At 42.7% G+C, this 20,707-nt stretch overlaps 1 protein-coding gene across 7 annotated transcripts in view; it reads left to right on the top strand.

The window, feature by feature from the left end:
* TSPAN4 (tetraspanin 4) overlaps positions 1-20,707 on the top strand; it is a 672,180-nt gene that overhangs the window by 215,805 nt on the left and 435,668 nt on the right. The window contains exon 1 of one of the 7 annotated variants that reach the window (XM_048486907.1): positions 4,703-4,769. The exons of the other annotated variants lie outside the window; for them this stretch is intronic. The gene's annotated coding sequence lies outside the window, so the exon portion shown is untranslated. Of the gene's footprint in view, positions 1-4,702; positions 4,770-20,707 lie in introns of those variants that run through there. 7 annotated transcript variants of the gene reach the window in all.

The following is a 20,707-nucleotide window of genomic DNA, read 5'->3' on the forward strand; positions in this document are numbered from 1 at the left end:
GTTACCTTAGCATGCGTCCCTTTTGAAATTCAGTGTTGAACAGTCAAGCATTTAAGCTCTTTAGACTGAGGCCTGCAGCAGAATGAAGGTGGCCAAGTACTGAGGTGGTAGAATCAACTGTACTACTTTAGACTTCTGTTGAGAGATTTATTTCCCCCTCAGAGTTCCTCTACATGATAGGCTCACTCCTAAGCTTTGGCACATCTCTTGCTGGCAGCAACTTGCACCAGAGTAAGAATTGTTTGAAAATAAATAACTAAAAACTTTTGTTTTTGATTACTTTTGTTAAAATTTTAAAATAAAAGCAATTTTCAAAAAATGTGATAGGTAGGAAAACTTGGTAAGCACCTTGAGGCATCTATTGATGAAAGGAATTTGCCTAAGCCAGCTGCTTGTTAGCTGTGTGGCCGAGGAGGCACGGGGAAAGTCCTTCCTTGGTGCTGGGTAGCCTTCAACTAGACCACAGAAGGTGCATGAGATAGTAGGATGTTGGTAAAGCTCAGGGCCTCTGGGTACAATTCTGTGCAGGAGCCAAAAAAATGTAACACTGGATTCCTGTTTTTTTAATTTTTTTTAATCCTTTACATTAATAATTCTCTTTAAGGAAAATACCATTGTTTATGAGCATACAAGAGAATGTCAGAAGAAAATCATCTTTATAAGTTTTATAAAGTACACCAAAGATTTTGATTGTGTGGAACATGAAAAGCTGTGACTGGTTTTAAAGAAAATGGGTGTACTACAGCATTTGATTGTTTTGGTGTGCAACCTGTATTCTGGACAAGAGGCTACTGTTAGGACGTAATATGGGGATAAAGAATGGTTCCAAGTTGGCAAAGGTATCAGACAAGAATGAATCTCCCTATCTCTTCAATCCATAGGCAGAACATATAAGGAAAACAAGATTAGATTTAGATGAATGTGAAGTGAAAATGTTGTGTGTGTGTGTGAGTTAATTTGAGATGTGTAGACAGTATCAAATTACTGGCAGACAATAGCAGACTTGAAACGACGACTGGTAAAAGTTAAAACAGGATTACAGCTGAATACCAAGAAGACAAAAGCAATGACTACTGGGGGATTACTCAGCTTTAAGGTTGACAATGTGGAAAAGGAAATTGTGGAAGACTTTCTATTTCTTGGCTCCATCATCAACCCAAAGGGAGACTGCAACCAAGAAATCAGAAGGAGATTGAGACTAGGAAGAGCAGCTATAAAGGAGCTAAAAAAGATTAAGTCTGGCCAAGGTTAAGTTAATATATGTAATAGTATTCCTTATTACTATGTATGGGTGTGACAGTTAAGGTAGTTGACAGGAAAAAAGTAGATTCCTTTGAAATGTGGTGTTGGGAGAAGGTTTTATGGATACCAGGGACTGCCAAAAAGAGAAATCAGTGGGTTCTAGATCAAATCAAGCCTTAACTAACCATATAAGCTAAAATTACTAAACTGAATTTATCGTACTTTGATCACATTATGCAGAGAGAAATGTCACCGGAAAGGTTACAGTCTAGAGGAAAGAAGGAAGACCCAACATGAGATGGATCAGCTATGCCAAGGAAGCTAGTTTACAAGACCTGAGTGAGGCTGTTATAACAATGTGATGCTTTGAAGGACATTGATTCATAGAGTTGCCATGAGTCAGAAGCAATGCAATGGCAGTTAGCACTCACACAGAGAGAAATTGAAAATAGCATGCAAATTTTCTCGCTGAGTTTTTAACAATTTGCAGTGATGTTTTTAATATAGAAGGAAGTTAAAAATGCAACCTCTATCTGCAATTTCTACCACTTCATTCTGGTGCATGTGCACAAGAGTCTTGAATCAATATTTGCGATGATTATAAAAATAGTCATGAAACTACTACAGGGCTTTCTCTAGGATTTATGTAGAGATTGCTGATTTAGAAAAGTCCATTTATGATCGCCATGGCGTTGCTTTATACAAGACATTTTCTTACAAGTACCACTATGAGGGTCTGGTGCAAATAGTTGTTTGTGCACAAATCTTGGAAATATTAGGACATAAGGCCCCTTCCGCACATAATAATGCAATTTCAATCCACTTCCACAATTGTTTGCAAGTGGATTTTGCTATTTCGCACAGTAAAATCCAGCCGCAAAGTACGTTGAAAGTGAATTGAAAGTGCATTATTCTGCATGTGTGAAATGGGTCATAAGATGTACAGGCAATGCAAACTTTGTTTGTATATTTTATAAGTATTTTAATATTAAGCAGAAATCTGTTTTTTTTGTGACTAAGGTACTTCATGGATATTTCATTCTTTACCTCTTCTACTTTTCCTGTATGACCTTGAATAAAATCCTTGAGGCAATCTTTCACAACCAATTAACTTAAATATGTTTGAATTTAAACTGGTTTAAGTCATATTTATTTTAGTGGCTTCCTTGGGATGAAACTTAGGGTTAGAGTTTATGAATGCTTAATTTTTCCATCCATATACTGGAGGTTGGGCATTTCTTGCAAATGTATTTCAACGTTTAAAGAATATAAGTGAAGCAATTGGATTCTTTAGAGTAGTGGCCATTTGTGCACCTATATCAGTGATGGCGAACCTTTTAGAGACCGAGTGCCCAAACTGCAACCCAAAACCCACTTATTTATCGCAAAGTGCCAACACGGCAATTTAATCTGAATACTGAGGTTTTAGTTTAGAAAAACGGTTGGCTGCGAGGTGCATGCTACTCAGGAGTAAACTTGGTGGTAGTCAGTGGCTACCCCTCGAGCAGCCCCTTGAGCAGCAGCAGCCTGCCTGCTCCAGTCCCCAGCAGGTCCTCCGCCCCACCTCCTCAAGCAGGGGCCAGCCTGCTCTAGCCTCCAGCAAGTCCCTCGTGCACTGGTCTGTGCCTCTCTAGGATCTCCACCTCCTCTGCCCCCCCCCCCCAGGCAGCAGCTACCTGGAGCACAGGCACCAGCCCCCCCGAGCCGAGTCCTCCCTGCTCGTGCACATGTCATACTCAGCGACCCCGGCCAGCCTAGGTAAGTGTGTGTGTGTGATTTTCCGCCCCCCCCCCCACTGACGAACTCTGTGCGTGCGTGCCCACAGAGAGGGCTCTGAGTGCAACTTCTGGCACCCGTGCCATAGGTTCGCCACCACTGACCTATATAGATGAAATGGTGTGCCTGGATCAGCCTTCGGGGAGGGCGGTATACAAATATAATAAATAAATAAATAATATAGGTCCATTGGGGTGGGAGAAACTATTCTGTTGTTGCCAAATAGCAAGAGAAATAGTCCCAGACAGAAAATAGGTTCTCTCATCTCAGTCACGGTTGTTGGCTGTCAATCACTTTTTACCCTTGTTAACTCCCATATCCATATATCTCTGATGACTACTCCAGGTAGTTCAGACAAGATTAGTATACTAAACCTGCTATACCCTGAGTAGTCCATTTTGGACCAGTTGCAATTTCCAGAGCAGTCTCAGTGTTAGACCTATGTAGAATGAGTTACACTAGTCCAGTCTGGAGGTGACCACTGCATGGATCACAGTAGCTTGATCAGGGTGGGACAGATAGGATATCAGCTGCCTGGCCTGGCCAAGATGGTAAAATGCCTTCTTGGCAATCTCTGTGATTTGGGCCTCCAAGGAAAGGGAGGTATCCAGAACCACACCCAAACTCCTGACAGAGGAGCTGGTATAAGTTGAGCCCCTTCAAGAGGTGGGAGGTGAACCCAGCCACAGAACCTCCATTTTTAATTAATTCAATTTCAGCTGACTGTTCTTCAATCACTTCACCACAATGCCCATCCATCCATCCATCCATCCATCCATCCATCCATCCATCCATCCATCCATCCATCCATCCATCCATCCATCCATCCATCCATCCATCCATCCTCCATCCATCCATCCATCCATCCATCCATCCATCCATCCATCCATCCATCCATCCATCCATCCATCCATCCATCCATCCATCCATCCATCCATCCATCCATCCATCCATCCGGTATAGCTGGGTGTCAGCTCAAAACTCTGAACCTGCTGAGAGAGGGGGTCATATAATTATTAAAAAGCATTGGGAAAAGTATTGCCCCCCTGGGAGACTCCACACATTAAAAGGTATCAAAGCCCTCTCCCCAAGTGCTACTCTCTGTTCTTGATCCTGGATAAATGAAATCGACCAGTGAAGGGCTGTCCCACGTATCCCAACACTGGCGAGGCAGTGAGCTATTAGATCATGATCAACTGCGTCAAATGCTGCTGACTGATCTTAATTTTTTATGAGCATGTTTTATGGGGCATGTTTTGCCTCACAAGAACAGCCTGCTATTCCTTTTATTTTTTATCAGAAGTTCTCCTTACAGAAGAATCCTGAGCTGTGCTGGTGAGTGAATCAACAGTGACCCTTGGTGGCTAAATGTGTTCAGTGCTGTTAATTTGATGCCACAGCTTTTTCTCTTCCCCCTGGTTCTTGCTGCATGCAAATGCTTTTGCCGCATCTGGCTGCCTATGCATATTCTACTTCTGAAGTTAAAGATTTCCTCTCACCACAAATAAATCACTCAAAATTGATATTTAAATGATTACTAGAGTGGACGGTCCCATCAACTCCTTTGTTTGAATGAACTGGATGCTAATGTAAACGTTGCTGTAATGTTAACAGCTTGGCCCTTTCCGTGTACAGTGGCTCTTTATACAAACAGTAGTATCATAGGACAGTGCCTAACTTATGCTTCCTTGTGCTCGAAGGTGCTGAAGCCACAGATGACATCAGTGTTTCAATATTTTGCTTTAATTAAGGTAGAGTATTTTTATGGTTTGTTGTTCATTTATATTTTTTACTCTGGATTGTATCTCAAAATAGGTTTTAAGGCAGTGGTGGCGAACCTTTGGCACTCCAGATGTTATGGACTACAATTCCCATCAGCCCTTTCCAGCATGGCCAATTGGGTTAGGGTTAGGGTTAGGGTTGGCCATGCTGGAAAGGGCTGATGGGAATTGTAGTCCATAACATCTGGAGTGCCAAAGGTTCGCCACCACGGCGTTAAGGAGATACTGTCCTTTACTTTTCAGCTAGGCAAATTGCTTCTCTAGAGTTGTGGATATTTTTAATAACAAAAAAATCCAATTGGCAGAAATCAATTTGTTTTTCTGGCTTCTGATTTCTGCCTCGGTGTCTAGTCAAGCAGTATATTCTTCATGGCTTTCAGTGTTTTTGCTGCCAGCTGCTCCTCATATCCACTTGGCATTAAATTGCAGAAGCCAGTCTAACTATTGTGGGCTGTCATATTTTTAAACATCTAACTTCCCTTGTCCAGCTGGAATTTGTGGATGAGTTTTGTGAATGAAGCTATAGAACTGTCCAGTTGCATGATGTTTGCTTTCTCTGCCAACTCTGCGGCCTCACTCTGCAGCGCAACTCTACCAGTTCTGCAGTTCTTCCTTCATATAGTCTTTAATTCTTCTCTCCCCTTCTTCATCCTCTTGTTACTTCAGACTTCCTCCTCTCCATCTGTATTGTGATTAAGTAGAGCCTAAAGTCCTTCTGGCAGACGTGCAAATGCAACAAACTATAGGCAATGTGTAGGAACAGAGTCTGGACAGATTCTGGATTTGGTAAAACATTACCAGTGTTGATCCTGAGCCTTGTAATAAAAAAAGCTGTTGAGCAAACACATTCATTATAATTTTAAGACAAATCTAGTAAAGCTTCACAGTTAGATCATTAAAGTCTGGTTGCTTTCCTCTTCCTTTGATCCCAACACATTTATTTGTAAATAGAGGCTGATTTACACATTGGCTTTGGCTTCATAGGCATTATTACTTATTTTGTTGTGTATCTTGTTGGTGGTGGAGGAAAGTGTTGTCAAGTCACAGCCAATTTATGGTAACCCTGTAAAGTTTTCAAGGGAAATTGAAAACATGAAACAACATTGCAACAGTTACACAATCCTAGCGATGCTGCACTTGGTATTGTTTAAGGTGAACTCAGGGCTGGATCTACACTTTGAACGCGGGGGGGGGGGTGAGTACAGTATGATACCTCCCTCCTCTCTCTCTCTCTCTCTTTTGCCATTATCACAGCTGACTTAGGTAACCCTGTAGGTTTCAGGACATAAGAAGGTTGGAGATGTTTTTCTATTGCACGTCTTCATTTGATGGCCTTGGTATTCCTTGGAGGCTTTCATCTAAATACTTGCCAGGGTCAATGCTGAGAGTGTGCAGCTGGCCCAAGGTCACCCAGCAACTTTTCATGATAGAGTGGAGATCTAAACCTGGGATTCCCGACACCTTAACCACTTAATTTCTTTTCTCCTCTCCTTTTGAACTGTTGGGATTGAGAAAAAAAACCTTTTTGGAGGACAAATCCTTTACACACAAGCGCACGCACGCACGCACACACATACCACACATATACACCCTTCTCCTTGGCAACATTTCCAGTTAAAGGATTTCAGATCTTGGGGAGGACTTGTCACTCCCTAGGAATCATGGGAGCTGTTACTAGTCAGAGATACCAGTACGAAGGCATTGGTCTGAAATAAGGTAATATATATTAAATAATCTTTGTTTTAAAGCTCTTTGCAGTGCCAATACCACTCTGCTAGCTTCAAGTCCTGCCTGCAGCACAGTGACACCTTGACTGCCATGCTGCCTTGCTTAAATGGGTGAGAGTCACGGCAGCTTGAGCCTCACAACAGCTGGTTCAGGAAATTGAGCAGTGTGCAGAGGGAGGAATGGGAATGAGGGAGAATGGAGGCAGGACCCCTTTTCTGAATCAATGTGTCTTCCCTGCACCTTTCTGTCCCTGCATCACACATGTCATCCCTGACTTTCACATCAGGAGCCCAGCACAAAGAAGGCATCTTCTCTTGCCTGTCCTGCAGAGAAGAGGAGAGGGGTGTTATATTTGTGGGGTGTTTCTGCATTCCCCTCTGTATGCCGCTGGGGTCGGGTGCTCCCCCTTGGCTCCCCTAGATCCAGCCCTGGATAAATTGGAAATCTGAAATAAACTGAAAAAAATCTTATCCTGGAGACAAGAGTCTGTGGAAAGAAAACAGCTGGTCCAGAACAAAAGAAAAATCCGAACTTAAACCAGCTAAGAATTTGGGGTCTGAAATGAAGGGTTCAATGAATCAGCAAAATGGAAAAGTCTGAGAAGTAAGCCAACTGTGAGGTTGGGGAAACAGGCTCTAGTACAAAACCAGCTACAAAGTATGGAATCCAAGGTTGGAATGCAGGAGCCAAAGGGCAGGGTTGGTGATTCAGCATACAGGGGAGCGCAGCTGTGACGTTGGGGAAGAAGATTCTGAAGTTGGAAGGGCTTAAGGTGCCCTTTTACAGGTTATGAAGTGGCTGTATTTCAATAGATGATTCTTTCATTGGATTCATTCTGTGCAGAGCTTCCCACAGTGGGAATGGGATTCAGGGTCTGTCTCCCTATTGGTGTGTTTGAATATGGAGCACTTTCACAAAGAACAAGGAAATTTCCTTTTTTTAAGGGAGAGAATAAATACACATTAACAGGGGGGGAAAGTGAATTGCAGAGCTCAAGTTGTTAACAGCCTAATTACGCATGTACAAAATTACCCAGAGGAACACAAATATTTGTCACTATAGTACAGCTAGAGGTTGGAGCCCAGATAGCATTATCAGTAGCACCTTCTGAATGCTTCTCCATGCCTTTGCGCTGAAAATGTTTGCTGGAGAAGAGTGGGTTTTGCTCTAGTAAAATCCCAAAACACACTGCACCAAATCCCTGCTGCGCAAAGCAGTGAAAAAGCACTGAGCTTCTTGATGATGCAACCCACAGTAAAGTCTTCCTTCAGAACCCTCATTGGTTGCAGTCTCATTTGTGTGGACAGCAGTGACTATTGGATTAAACTCTGGGCAGACAGTTTATTGTTTGGCAAATTGCCACATCTGTCAGGTGTGTGAGAGAACGTTTCTTTTGCATTTGCCTGTTTCTGTCTTAATCCCCGCATTTTTAAAGAATTTGAGAGAAGGGGTCTCAGGGGTTACGGAAGGCTATGTTGTATTTAATTCATGTGAATTCCCTGTAGTAATGTTAGATGTATTGTTGTTGGGTTCTTGCAGAGAGAATGTTAAGTCAGGGCAAGGTTGCCAAAGACAAATAAATCAACTGTTGACACTGGAATTTATGGTTCACTGTAGAAAATAGAATGGGCACCATGATTTATATATTTATTTACTTTAATAAATTTTTAAAATAAAATGTGACATTATAGGAGGCTATGTCAGTGGATGATGACAATTCAATTTGTTTATGTCTATGTAGTAAACAAGTCTTTCTATGGAAGAAGGTCCTGATCCAATGGGAACTGTTTCATGAATACAAAATGTCTGCTCAGTGGTTGCTCTGTGAAAACTGTATGTTCAGACATAGAACACTACTACTGAGTTTGGGGGCTGGGTCGGATTAAATCTTGTCACATGGATAGCGAGTTCAAGAACCATCTATCCATTTGGCCTGTATGAACTCTCCCAACAGATACTCCTGAGTACTTCTGAAACTTCTCTTGTCAGCACTTGTGTATCCTGTGGTAAATGTAGTTAACGTGAGACAGCATGGAATTGTTATTGGAGTTCAGTTTCCACAGTGGTTGAGATTTCATCATTTCATCTAAAAGCAGCTTTCAGAATCATACCCTATGAAGGAATTACTTACCAGTAGAAGGAAACTTGCTAAGGGAGGTACTTTAGTTTGGTAACTAACTACTGAATCAAGCCTTCCTAAGTTGTTTTATAGTCCAGTGGGATTTGAACTCGTACGGGAAGCGTTCATAAAAGGATTTCTTCAGTCATCGGCAAAATAATAGCATACTGGAAAGCCAGTTTAGTAACATTGGAGACATAAAGGCTGATCATATTTGCCAGCAGCCATAGAGATGAACTGTGCTTATATGGGAAGTACTCATTGTGTGAATTGGGACCTGCCCATGGGAGCAGTGTAGGCTGCTACAGTTTGTACAGTTATGAAGTTTGCATTGCCTGTGATGGGTTCCTGCCCCCGGGTGCTGCTTGCTCCAAACAAAAGCTGATCCTGACTTTCTTCCACTTCATTGAAACAAAAAGTACATCAGAACAACCTAAAATATATCTTTGTGTTTTCAAGAGGGTTTCCATGCAGGGAGCATCTATTCTGAAATAGTTGCCTCTATCATATGAGGATGCTTAGTTTTCAGGTCCCCCCCCCTTGTTGTCAGATTGGCCCAAGTACCCCATAGCAGCCATTCTGTGATTGGCCACAGTAACGAATGTAACACCCATTTATTGTAACACCCATTCCTTGTTCACAAAATTCTGAAAGGACCCAGCAGCAAAATAAGATTTGGAAACTTTGCTCTAACCTGTAAAGGTACTTAATACAATGTATTGTTGAAGGCTTTCATGGCCAGATTCAACTGGTTGTTGTGGGTTTTCCAGACTGTGTGGCTGTGGTCTGGTAGATCTTGTTCCTAATATTTCACCTGCATCTGTGGCTGGCATCTTCAGAGGATCTGAACAGAATTCCCTCTATGATACACCTTTGAAGATGCCAGCCACAGATGCAGGCGAAACATTAGGAACAAGATCTACCAGACCACGGCCACACAGCCTGGAAAACCCACAACAACCAGTACTTAATACAATTTACCTTTAATGTGTCACAGGACATGTTCTTTCCTTGGTAGATGTGATGTAAATAATTTGGCTTAATTCTGGTGCCCTATTGACAAGTTAATGGGACACTTTTAAAATTGTATAGGGAACATTTTTGTGAAGTGTGTAGAACTGTAGTGTAATGGATCAGCACAGTTTGAAAGGTGACCTTTATTAACAACATTTTTTCCTTCAGTTCTTCAGTCTGAACCCCACTGAATTATGTTGTTTTTCCTGGAATCTTTGCTCCCAGACTCTATTATTATTATATTTTGTAATCTGCTTGCTGTGTGACTGAATAGCTCTGTTTTACTGGTAATCTTTGCTATTAAATTCAAATGTTACTATTGTATGAATGTTAACTTATTTTGTAATCAGTTTACTGATTGACTGAATAGTACGAATAGTTCCTTCATACTTGTAGCCCTCATGGACTGTAAATGAAAGGGGGTAAAACAGGGTTGTGTGTTGGCACCTGTATTATTTAACCTTTTTTTGGGTATGATCTTGCCCCCATTTTGAATAACTCCAATCCTCATTGTCCTTATCTGAACGGTGTTCCTTTGTCCATCCTCCTTTATGCCGATGACACAGTCTTGCTATCAAGAACAAGGTTAGGTCACAAAACTCCCTGATCAAATGCGAAGAGTATGTCGAAACAAAAGGTTGGTTATTAACCCTGTGCAATCTAAAATAGTGGTCTTTTCTAACATGTGACAGCTGTCACATGAGGCAGCTGTCACTTGATGGCACAAAAAAGGGGTGGGGTGGGGAGCAGGATCAAGCTGAATTTGGAGAATTAATATCCAAGCCGGCCAGTTAAACACAGGCCATTCACCACATTTTCTGACTGCTGTTCAGTTCGGATATAATGAAAAGCGAAAGAGCCCCTGCTGAGGATTTCCTGTGGATCTTTTCACAGCTTGTTCCAGGCATTTCTTCTTGGAATGCCTTAACAGGGAGATTATGCAGTGCAAGATGTGTAGAGACCTTTCAATCCTCTCCCTGCTAATACTAACTCAGTTGACGTGGTTCACTGGTTAGTAGCGCTGATCTAAAGTCTAAATCCTGTCTTTCACATGGAAGGTGCACCTAGGGAGCTATAACTGTTAATTAGCAATCAAAAGAGCAGTATTTGTACATGGAGAATAAATGAGGCTATGGAAGGGGGTTCCTTTAAGTGCAAGCCAAGTTAACTAGCTAGAATTAGGGCTTCTCTTTGCCCAATCATATGTGTACTAAATCTTTGTTGGCCATGCAGACTTTCTCTGTTTCTCTATAATGTCTTACCTCCCTTCTTTTTTCATTGTGCCCCATTTTATTTTATTGGCTGCAGAGAGCACCAGCACTTTTATGATCTCAGGAGACTCTAACTTTAAAATCCAGAATATTTTTTTAATTGGGTGGCAGCAGAACAATTCTATGTCACTTGTTCCTTGTGTAACCATTCTTCACTTCCTCTCCACAAACATGCTAGCTCTTGTGTGCTACCTTGCTATTCATTTGGGGTATGAGGGTTTGGTAGTAGCATTTTAAGGATATTTTTTTAAAATATTGATGAGAGGGCATCCATGTACATATATGGGGGCCCCCTTGGAGATTTTCGATTAGTTAGAATGTCAAAAATTCAATATTATGAAGCTGTTGCAAATGGCAGCTTTTATTGAACAATGGGCAGAGCTAAATTTTGTGCCGAGGTTTATCTTTGAGAAATGAACAGATGTAAGAGGGGTCGCTTTCTGCAAGTGCAAAGTTATTTTTGATCATCACTGGCAAAGTGCAGTTGTCAGGACTAAGTTTCAGTTTCGTTTCTTCGAATCCCCTGGTTCCTGCCACTCCAATGGACCGCCCACCAACACACCCCATATATACTGGAACTGAAGGCAAGAACCCTTAGTTCTAGCACCCTGTAGGGCCTTTCCCCACTCTCTTCCATCCCCCCTACGCTGCGCACTGCTCTCAGCGCGCGGCATCCCAGGCACGTGCCTGGGCGTCCCCACGACCCAGCGCTCTTCGCGGGGTCATCAAAAGGCGCCCTTAAGAAGAGCGCCTGGGATGCCGCGCACTGAGGGGGCGCGACAGCGGCAGCGTCAGGGTGGCTGTGCTGTTGCCCCCCCTGTCGTGGGAAGTGCCGGGGGACCCCACGCTACTCTGCTCAAGTAGCGTGGGGCTTAAGGTAAGTGGGGAAAGGCCCGTAGTTAGAGCGACATATATCAATAAAGTTATTCCTGTTTTACAGAGCTGACTTCGTTTGAGTGTGTTCAGCCTTGCAGCAGTGAGTCCCCAGAAATCTGGAGTTAGAGGAAAAAAGCCCAAACTTGTTTTTAGAAATTTAGCAGCAAAGATGGTTGAGGTGTAAAAGTTTCTGCAATAGGCTGATCCATTGAAAGAAAAAAACTTTCAAAAACATGAACATCTTTTTGCAGTTGAGATGTACTGCCTTTCTTTCAGATACGGAAAGCCCATGTAATTTCAATGCATGCATAAATTAGTGAAAAGTTGACTTGTAATATAATTGGGTTTTAGAGAATCCTGTTCGCTTGAGTCTGTTTCGCAAAGGTTTTTGTTTTTTACTTCTGAGCTGATATGATGTAGTTCTACACAAAATCTGACTTCCTCAGGATTTTCCTGAAAAGACATGGAATGGCACAATAGGTTCATGAAAACCCACAGATAAATAAGGTATATTTAAAGACATCATGATGTTTTGTTGATTTCAATGTCTTGCACATGTTAATTTTCTGGGCAATCCAAAAGGAAGGGCTGAAAGGGCTCTGGATGAGGCATGACCCTGGTGCTAGCGTAAATGCTACTTACACTGGTGTTAGGGGCATTTACATTGGTTCCAGGGAGCTACACAGCAGTGTGACACCCAGGCTCCAATGCTGCTGCAGTGCCAATGCTCCTCTAAGGCAGGAGTCTGCATCAGCACTGAGCAGGGTATTACCAGGTGAAGAGCCCGCTTTCTTCGACTTCCCAAGCCTGTTTGGCTTAGGAACACTCCCTTTTCCTGGCATAGACTTAACCTTATTGAGCTGCATAGGGTGTTTTCAGCAAAGTCAGGGGACTTTCTCATTTCTCTTCCTGGCTGCAGCATTACAGTCCTCTTCAGAGGCAGTGCAACTGTGCCATCCCTGGCCACACCATTCTGTGGATTGCAGTGCCAATATCCTTCAACTGGGAAGTTAGTCCAATTGAATCTAGTGGCACTCCTTTCCAGATGAGTGTGTGTTACCACTGCAGGGTCATTCTATATAAAATGTTTAGTGTTCACATGATGGCTTCGTCATTATTTTGTTCCCAGGCAGGTATTCCTTGAAAGATCAGTGTGACTGTAACACTGTACTTTCTTCATGCAAAGCAACTGCCTCTGGAGTAGCTTCTTTTCACACCCTTATCTCATCTTGCTATCTGTGCGACATTTGTCTTTGCAAAGTGAGGCTGGTGACAACTGAACACACACCAGAGGGACATTTTGTTAATTTTTCTGCTGGAGGCTGACTTGCGACTCACTCCTTTGAGTAAAGAAAAAAATGTTGATAGCATTTGTCTGGTAGAAAAACTAAATGTCATGCTTCCCCAGGTTTCTTCCTAGTAATGTGTTTCCCTGCTTGTTTGGACTGAATGCACACAAATACCGAAGGGGCCAGCCTTCCCCCCACAGAAAAACAACCTGCCTCATTTCTCAAGAAATGTTTAAAAAGGCTCTGGTGGTGATAATTGTTCTTGCTTTCATTTTCCTCCATTATTGTTGCTTATATATGCATGTTAGCTAGATTTTAAAGTTATAACAAAGTCATTTCCTCCTGTGCTGTGAAAACCAGTGTAAAAATGATTTTTTTGGAAGTCACATTCCAAATGCTTGCTAGAGACTATTTCCTACCAGACAAATGGGGAATGGAACCAAGCAGGAGCATATCTAATAAGATGGTGTCTAGGGCACGTACTTCTCAGCATTCATCTGTGCCCTCCCAATTCTACGTGGAGTTGGGGGAGGGGGTGCAGTTCAAGGCTGGCCTTGACCAGGTCTAACTTCAAACTGTGGGCTACACCTCGAAGACCGCAGTTTAAAGCTGGACTCAGCCAGGTGGAAACCAGCCTTGAATTTGGAGGCAAAGCTAGTAGTTTAAAGCTGGACCTAGCCAGGCTGAGCCTGCAGTTCAGGGCTGGCTTCTGCCTGGTTGGTTCCAACTTTAAACTGTGTGCTTTGAGGTGAAGTCTGCAGTTTTAAGCTAGACCTGTTCAAGCCAAGACTTGAACTGTGTGCCCCACCTCCTAAGCTCCATGTGGAATTTGGGGGCGAGGCGTGAAGTTGAATGTGGGGCATGGAGTTGAATGCTGGACCAACCTTCAACTGTACACCAAACTCCATGAGGAGTTTGGGGGGGCAGGGTCTCTGTGGTGGTGGTGCCCCCCTCAATCAGCACCCAAGGCACAAGCCCTAGCTTGCTCCACTCCAGATTTTTTGGAAGTGTGGATCAAGTGTGGGTCTAATGGAATCAAGTGTGGATCTAACGAACAGTATTTGGTGGTGGGGGTGGTGGGGTGTTACATGATAAATGTCAGTTGTAAGGTGAGTGAAACTGAAAGGCTATATTTGAAATGAATAACAGTCCACCCCCACCTCGCAAGGAGTTATAAATCCCTGGGAGGCATTACGTGCAATTGCTTAATTGGATCTGATAAGTGTGTTCTGGCCAAATCATAATAGTGATGGTTTAGTTATAGCCCATTGTTTACTACGTGTATTCCACCACAGCATGTTCTATATTTACAATATATATATATAATAACAAGGTTTTCTGAATATTTATTTTATTTATTTACTTTGTTACTTACACGCTACGTACATAGAACACCATTTATTGGCAGTAAACGGGTGCTGGGAGGGGGTTTTTTTCCCCTCCGAGCATCAGGAAAGGATCGCAGAGCTAGCCTCGCATTCCCCCCCCCCCTTCCGTTTTTTTACTTACTTTCACTGCTTGGACTGGGGAGGAATTCAGAAGATCCTCCACCAAGCAAGGCTGGCAAGGATTCCCCTTCTGAATTCCTCTCCAGTCCAAGCAGTGACAGTAAGTAAAAAAACGGAAGTGTTGGGGGGGAGAGAATGCAAGGCCAGCCCTGCGATCCTTTCCTGGTGCTGGGAGGTGGTTTTTTTTGTTTTGTTTTGAAGATCAATCTCTAATACACAACTGGAGTTCCAGTGGTTCCTACTATTTAAAATATAGTGGGGGACAGAAACTCAATCATTGGTGCTTCAGTACTGCATTCCTTCCATTCATTGTAATTGGACTTGTGTGGGCTCCTGGAAACTACACAATAATCCTCTGTTGGAGGGGGAAGAAATAAATTAGGTCCTTTGGTTGGAACTTTAAACCAGATCCAATTAGACGTTCTATTAATTATACATCAGGATATCCACAGGTATGGTCTGGCTGAGGAGTAGTCAAAATGCACAGTACGGGAAGATTAAACAACTTAGGGGAGAGTAGCAGCCCACTCACATACATGACTATAATTTGTGAACCAGACATAAATATAAGAACATTAGAACAAGCCAGCTGGATCAGACCAGAGTCCATCTAGTCCAGCTCTCTGCTACTTGCAGTGGCCCACCAGATACCTTTGGGATCTCACATGCAGGAGGTGAAAGCAATGGCCTTCTGCGGTTGTTGCTCCCAAGCACCTGGTCTGTTAAGGCATTTGCAATCTCAGATCAAAGAGGATCAAGATTGGTAGCCATAGATCGACTTCTCCTCCATAAATCTGTCCAAGCCCTTTTTAAAGCTATCCAGGCTAGTGGCCATCACCACCTCCTGTGGCAGCATATTCCAAACACCAATCACACGTTGCATGAAGAAGTGTTTCCTTTTATTAGTCCTAATTCTTCCCCCCAGCATTTTATTTATTTATTTATTTATTTATTTATTTATTTATTTATTTATTTATTTATTTATTTATTTATTAGGTTTATAGACCGCCCTCCCCCGGAGGGCTCAGGGCGGTGAACAATATAAAGAGCACAATCAATTAAAATACAATATAAATATAAATTAGGATGGCTCTGATAAAAATAAATTTTCAATGAATGCCCCCTGGTTCTAGTATTGTGAGAAAGAGAGAAAAATTTCTCTCTTGTCAACATTTTCTACCCCATTCATAAATTTATAGACTTCAATCATATCCCCCCTCAGACGTCTCCTCTCCAAACTAAAGAGTCCCAAACGCTGCAGCCTCTCCTCATAGGGAAGGTGCTCCAGTCCCTCAGTCATCCTCGTTGCCCTTCTCTGCACTTTTTCCATCTCTTCAATATCCTTTTTGAGATGTGGCGACCAGAACTGAACACACAGAACTGAACATAGAGCTGCATTGCTGAATGCAGACCTGAAAATGTCTTTAATAACATTTCTACCTTAGATACCTCTGTAGCTAAGTCTCTAGAAACCCCGATCACTTCTATTTTTGAAAAAGATCTACATTTTTCCTGAGAAATAGGTGTTCTCTCTTGACTTTCCATTTTTCTGTCTCCATAGATCAACCAAACCCAAGTTGTCCAACAAATCAAAGAAAGTTTTCAGCAACTTGCCTTGTATATTTTTAAGACTTTTTTCAGAAAACCTATCAATTTGTGGTAATAATATCACTCCAAAAAGCGGGGGGGGGGGTTAAGCCGGAAGGAAAACAAAACACACAAACCCAGCACCCATCCACCGGCGGCGCCACACTCCTCCCCCAAAAGACCACTCCACCCCAAGACTCCCCCCTGCAACCCCCCCAACAATACCAACAGTTTTTAAAAAGTTGGGGGGGAGGGAATCCCCCGCCGACGCCGCTTCCTGCCAGCCGGCAAGGATCGTGGCTTGACGGGGGGGACCCAAACACCACCACCCCTGGCAGTGGCCCACTCCCACCCCCCAAAAACACTCAACCCCAAGACTCCCCCTCCCTCCACACTCAAAGTCCAAAAAAGAAAAAAAATGGGGAAAAATTAAAACCCCAGCAAAAGGGAAGGAAAACAATTCCACTTGCCCCCCCAAAATTCCACAACCCAAAGGGAAGCCTACCATCTCCCCCAAAAAAGCCCACCTCCACTTACCCAGCCAGTACAAGGCTTGGGTGCCGTATGGTGCAGGTACTGTTGAAAACTGCTGAAAAAGTAGAAGAAAAACCTAAGAATCTCCTGCGAGTTTTGAAATGTTGTCCATTCCAAAGCACATTTTTACAGAACTTTAACTATAATACTGATCTAACTGTGCCTCAGGAATCCCCCCTCCCTTGGACTTTCTTAAACATCAAAGAATCTCCCTTTAGATGTAGCCCCCATCCCCCATTATTTCCAATGGGAGCTAATAGGAGATGGGGGCTACCCTTTTGAGGGTCCATAACTTTGGCCCTCATTAACCAAACTTCACCAAACTTTAGGGGTGTCATAAGGACAGTCTCCAGGTGATACCCTGAAAGTTTGGTGCTGCTAGCTTTAAAAATTCTGGTTTGTGTTTTTCACCACTCACTCACTCCAGCAGGCTTCATGTGGAGGAGTGGTGAAAAAAAACACAAACCAGAATTTTTAAAGCTAGCAGCACCAAACTTTCAGGGTATCTTTAGGATACTCTCCTGATGATACTACCCAGGTTTGGTGAAGTTTGGATCATGGGGGCCAAAGGTATGGACCCTCAAAGATGTAGCCACATCTCCTATTAACTCCCATTGGAGACAATGGGGGATGGGGCACCCCCTTTGAGGGTCCATAACTTTGGCCCTCATTAACCAAACTTCACCAAACTTTAGGGGTGTCATCAGGAGAGTCTCCAGATGATACCCTGAAAGTTTGGTGCTGCTAGCCTTAGGAATGCACCCCCTTCAGGCACCCCCAGAAATTCCCAATTGACAGCAATGGATTGTGTAAATGTAGAACAAAGAATCTTGGACATATTTCTGGGGGTGCCTGCAGGGGGCGCATTTTTTGACATATTGGCACCAAATTTCCAGGGTATCATCAGGAGACTGTCCTTATGCCACCCCCCAAGTTTGGTGAAGTTTGGATCAGGGGGGCCAACGTTATGGACCTTCAAAGGGGTAGCCCCATCTCCTTAGTTCCCATTGGAAACAATGGGGGATAGGGGCACCCCCTTTGAAGGTCCATAACTTTGGCCCCCCTGATCCAAACTTCACCAAACTTGGGGGGTAGCATAAGGACAGTCTCCTGATGATACCCTGAAAAGTTGGTGCCAATATGTCACAAAATGCGCCCCCTGCAGGCCAAAACGTGGAAAACACCCAAAAAATTAAAAAACACCCAAAATTCCCGGATTTTCCCACAGATTCGGCCCAATCCGAACCTGCAAGGTTCGGAATTCGGCCAATCCGAACCCATTGATCCGAATCTGGGCCGAATCCGAATTGGAACGAATCTGGCTGGTATTGACCAACCCTACTTGACCCTGCTCTACTTCATTGGCTGTGGTTTGTAGGAGAAGGGAAGTGTGCAATGCAGTTATGTTGCATCAAAAGTTTTAGATGGTACTAATGTTTTAGTGGAAGCCACATATTACATTTTTGTTCAATTCTTGCCTGAGATTCCAGATTCAACTGACTGTAATGGGGCTGGACTGTATTCAAGATGCAGCTTGGTAAGATTAAATATAAACACATCTGAAAAAATGGGGTCCTTTTTGATATCATATCATCTATAAAATGAAGGTTGTGGTTTGTTACACCAAAGGCATGAAATCATTGTCCTCTAACACTACGTAAACTATGCACAACCCCCTTTCATAGTGAAGTGCTTTATTGCAGAGCTATGCAAACAGCACTGCATCACATGATCATCTTCTGATCTGGAGTAATATGCAACAGCTGGGATGACTTCTGTAGAGATTGTTGACAGAGAAATTGGCCTCACTTGCAGGTTTGTGTGCAATGAGTGCAGCCGAAGGAAGCTTAGTTTGGATTAGTCCTTGTTGTATATGTGTGTGCATTTGCAAGTGCCGGTGGGATGTTGGTTGTTCTGCATTGAAATTCCAAACCAGACTCCCATCTGTTACAAATGGATGATTCCATTCTGACCAAGCTGGCAGTGATGAATTGAAGCCCTTGTGATACAAGGCTGGCTACATGCAAGTGACCTTAACTGACATTAAAAAAGAAGCCTTATCTATATGAGAGAGGATGCTCAGCTTGTCAGCCTCAGTTGTCTGTTACAGAAAACAAGAGAAGGGAATGAGACAATTTGCTCAGATACCGGCTGGTATTTGGAACAGCTGTGAAAATATATAGGGAAGTCTGTATTTTTAATCTTTGCCTTAGCAAATGAGGAAAAGAGCTTCTGTTTCACCAGGTGTGCATCTTTTTCCCCTGTTAGCGCAGTGTTGTCTTATATAGTTCGTATTTTATTGCTGCTTTCCCATTTGCTTTTTTAATCCAGCAATGATAAATCTGTTATTAAATGTTGCAAATAAACTTGCTTTTTGTTCTCTTAAAAGGTGGGAATCTAACATGCTACTTTGCAAGTGCAAATTTAAGCACATTTGATTTGCCACTGTTTCCTTGGATATCTGCCAAATATGTTTCTTGGCAAACTTGAACTTTGTGTCCATCTTCTTATTATGTTTTGTCAAATGTGTTTGGATTTTTGCATGCTCCGCCAGTGTGCCTTGAAAGGTGCAAAAGGTGTTTACTTTTTAAACAAATGTTTTCTATATTCTGAAGTTTAATTCATGAAATTCAGCTAAATTTCCAAAATAGTGAGACTTTTTCTCAAAATAAGAAAAGATGAATAACTTGCCCTTAAAGTTAGTAACAATTCAGTAAAGTTCTGTGCTTGGCCGTTTTCCCACTCACCTTTTGTTGTGCGTTACTCGCGGCAAGTAACGCGGGGTCCCGCTGCACTCCCCACTACAAACGTGGCGACAACGTAGCCACTCTGATTCTGCCGCTCTCCCCCCCCAGCGCACATCTTTTCAGATCTTCATCTGTCTTTTCAGATCCTCATCCTCATTTGTTCACTGGACCAATGTAGATAAAAATAGATCAGCTCACTGGTTCCAGTTCATCTTTAATCCCCTGTATCTAAAGTGGCCAGTTCTTGGTAGGCAAAATCTAATCAAGGGCAGAACCCAGTCATCGTGTCCATGGGTCCAGGACCAGAGCTGAGGGATAAAAGAAAATGTTCTGTTCATCTAAGTTACACTGCTATTCTATGTGCTCATGAGTATCTCCAAGTAACACACCCGGGATAACGGGGCCAACACAAATAAATTACTATAATCCAGATTCCCATTATGCCACAAATTATTTGTATTAGAAACTATAGAGATAGGTGAAATCCTAGAATGTTGGTAACATTGACAAGTGTACAACAACTCCCCGCTCCCGCCCAGTTCTTATTTGAGCAGCAGCAGGGCCCAGGAGGCAGTAGCTGGCGATCGCCCACCACAGCAGGTGGGTTAGCAAACCTAAAAGCAACAGGAATATGTTCACTGTTGGTTAGTGTTATCAAAACTGGCATTAACTGCCATGGTAGGATATAAATTATTGATATGGACTTTGGCCTCCTGTATTAGTTAGTGGAAAAGCTTCTGTGATGGAAAAGCCATGTGGATAGCTGTGTTAACTGTGTTAACATCTGCAGTTCTGATAAGTTATTCTGTCTCCTTTGTTCTCTTTTCCATCTAGCTTCATGCTGCATTTCAGAGCAGCTTCCTTGCTTCATCCATCAAGCCAACATTTGAAATTCTGTCTGAAAGACCTTGAATTAGAATTCTGCAGAATCACCAGTCCTATAGTTCTCCTCTTTCCTTGCCTCTATTTTTGCAAGAGTTTTTCCCTCTCTTCCTATTAGGTTTAACATCAGTGGGTAAAAACCCTGTCACCTGTACCTCTGTGGAGGGCATGCCTTAAATAAACATATAGTAATATTTTTTCATTGATTCTGAAGGACAGTTTTTCATGCAAAATGCAGGAAGTGACTGAATCCCATGAAATGGGATTTGTGTTTAAATGAGAGGCTCTCTGTTTTCAGAAGAGAATCCTATCCCTAAGTGAGTGATGACTGCTTATTCTGCTAACCATTTTTC

Source organism: Sphaerodactylus townsendi, linkage group LG02, assembly GCF_021028975.2.
Source record: "Sphaerodactylus townsendi isolate TG3544 linkage group LG02, MPM_Stown_v2.3, whole genome shotgun sequence".
Lineage (NCBI taxonomy): Eukaryota > Metazoa > Chordata > Lepidosauria > Squamata > Sphaerodactylidae > Sphaerodactylus > Sphaerodactylus townsendi.